Below are 3,017 nucleotides of genomic sequence, written 5' to 3'. Positions count from 1 at the left end.
GAGACATACAGAAGCTGAAGGATTTTGCAAACAAAAGATCTCCTCTACAACATATGTTGAAAGGAATTCTCCTATCTAATTTGAAGAGAAGAAAATCCACAGAAATTGAGCAAGGAAATAGAACCAGAAAACTAAAGACAGACAGACAGTAGCAGATCCTAATTTATCAATAATCACCATAAATCAAAAGGTACAGAGTGGCTAATTAAATTTGCAAACAAAACACAACTTTTTGCTGTCTCTAGGAGACCTACCTGAACTCCAAAGATAAACAAAGTTCAAAGTAAATGGTTGGCAAACAATCCTACAATCAAATAGAGCCCCCCAAAAGACAGAGGCAGCCACATTTATGTCATACCAAAATAGATGTCTAGCTAAAAAGGCAAGAAACAGAGATGGTAATTACAAAATGATTAAGGAAACAATACAACAAGAAGACAATTAGTATGAAGGTTTCTCAAAATAGATCTATCGTATTATCTAGCAATTCCATTCCTAGGTATCTATCTAAAGAATGCAAAAACACTAATTTAAAGAGCTATATGCATCCCTATGTTCACTGTAGCACATAATAGCCAAATTATTGAAACAACCTAAGTGCCCAAAATAGATGACTGGATCAGGAAGATGTAAATACTACTCAGCAATCAAAAAAGGTTACGTTTTCATGCCAATTCCACCAACATGGATGGAGCTGGAAGGGATAATGCTACAGGAAGTAAGTGAGGAGAAAGAATTCTGTGTGGTGTCACTTAAATGTAATATAAGTGAAAATAGAGAAGTCAAACAAGGATCTGATAAAGCCAAACTGAGAACTAACCCTAGAAAGCTGACTACAGAACCCAGGCTACCAGAGAGGAGGCGGAGAGGAGTGAAAATGAAGTGGAGAGGGAACACAATAGACCATGGTAGTAGACAATGGGTGTTTTGGTGGTGGGTGCTGGGTAGTAACAACAGCTGAAGGGAGAGATCCTATACTTCTAAAACACAAACAAAATGTAAACCAATGTTACTTTCATACACATTCAAATACACATGTAAAATCAGGTTAACTGAGATAAAACTTACATAAAGTGTATGCCTTTAAGGAAACAGTGTTATGGGTCTGAAGTCATGTAATTACCAACAATCAAAATACAGAATATTTCCATAACCAAAAAGTTTTGCAGTAATTTCCTTCCTTTCTTCTTCCTCTACCTCCTGGCAGTCAGTGATCTGTTTTTTGTCCCAATAATTTTTGGCTTTTCTAAAAGGCATATAAATGGAATCTTACACTGTGTAATGTTTTGTGTCTGGTTTCTTTCACTTAATATAATGGTTTTGAGATTAATCCATGCAATATGTATAAGTAGTTCTGTTTCCTTTTATAATCGAATAGTATTGAATGCAGGAATACAACCACATTTGTTTATCAATTCATCAGTTGGTAGATATTTGGAGTTTCCAACTTTGAGTAATTATGAATAAAACTGAATATTACTTTGTAGATTTTTGTGTGGGCTTGTTTTCAGTTTGCTACTAATTGGTTAGAAGAATTCTGTATAAGTGTATATTTATAAGAAATTTCCAACTGCTTTTCAAAGTTGCTGTATGATTTTACATTTCCACCAACAATGTATGAACATTTTTGTTATTTCATATTTTCATCTATTTTGTATAGTCATTTTTTTTTTTTTACTCTCCACTTTAGTGCATGTATAGTGGCAACTAGTTGTGGTTTTAATTTGTATTCCCCTGATTACTAATAACGGGCACTTTTCATATGTGTGTGTACTGGTCAATATAATATCATTTAGTGTTAGTCCATATCTTTTGTCCATTTTAAAATTAGATTGCCTAATTATGAATTAAGAATTCAGATAATGATAACCTTATTTTTATAGTCCTACATTTTACCGATACAATTCTGGAAGGAAGTTTTCTTTTTCTATTATTTGGTAACCTCAAAGTGTTGTACATGCTGGGGACAGGATAAATACTTTCTCACCATTTAAGTTTTAAGTTCTCTAGCATCATCTAACAGGAATCACTAAGTTTCTTATTGTGCTTATATTCTAAGCACTACTAGGAAGCTTCTCAATTCTGGAAGGTAATGTCTTACTTGATGGAAATGTCACTGTTTAGAATGACATTTAGAATCTAAGGACAGACCTTGCAGTAAGGCTGGCCATGCCAGAAAGATCAAGTGATACAGGGTTGAGCTTTGGATTATGTTGTATCAATCAATTTGGAGACATCAACCATGTGCATGAGCCTTCAATCAATCATGCAAACAATGGGAACTCCCAAAAATCTCTGAACACCGAGGCTCTGGAGTACCTTCCTGATTGGCAGTATGTCACACGCTGATGCTGGGAAGGAAATGTATCTGGACTCCATAAGGAGAGAACAAGAAGCTTTATGTAAACTTCTCACTATGCCCTTTGCCGATCTCTTATTTTGGCTGATTTTAATCTGTATAAATTATAACTGTCAATATTAACAGCTTTCTGTGAATTGTGTGAGTTATTTATACAAATTTACTGAAGTTGAGGGTAGTTTTGGGAAGTACTGAACTTGCAGTGTTAGGAATGAAGGGCAGTCCTGGGGTCTGTGATCTGTACCTCACTGTTGAGCTGACTTCAGGAACTGCTTGAAATCTGCTGTCAGTTTTTTTTTTATTAAGGATCTCTGTCTTTTTTCTGTGTGAAATGGTATTTATGTACCACAATTTGGATGCCTGTGGTACTTACTGCAATGAAGAGGGTGGTCATTGTTTCCAGGACTTTTCTACAGAGCAAGGAAAAAAAAACCTCTCCTTGTTAAGAGAAAATCCAGCAACATTTTATTTATTTTATTTTATTTTTTTAAAGATTTATTTATTTATTCATACAGAACTAGGGTACAGGCCAGAGATGTGGAGGGTGAGAGGGTTCACCAGAAACAGAGTGGGGAGCAGAACAGGCAGATCAACGAAGTACACTGCTGAGGGTAGCAGCGGGCGGGCAGGAGAGGTCTGCCTGGCCATGTGGATCTCC

This window comes from Condylura cristata, unplaced genomic scaffold, assembly GCF_000260355.1.
Source record: "Condylura cristata isolate star-nosed mole 26May11 unplaced genomic scaffold, ConCri1.0 scaffold00010, whole genome shotgun sequence".
Taxonomy (NCBI): Eukaryota; Metazoa; Chordata; class Mammalia; order Eulipotyphla; family Talpidae; genus Condylura; species Condylura cristata.
Note: the sequence above shows the minus strand (reverse complement) of the source record.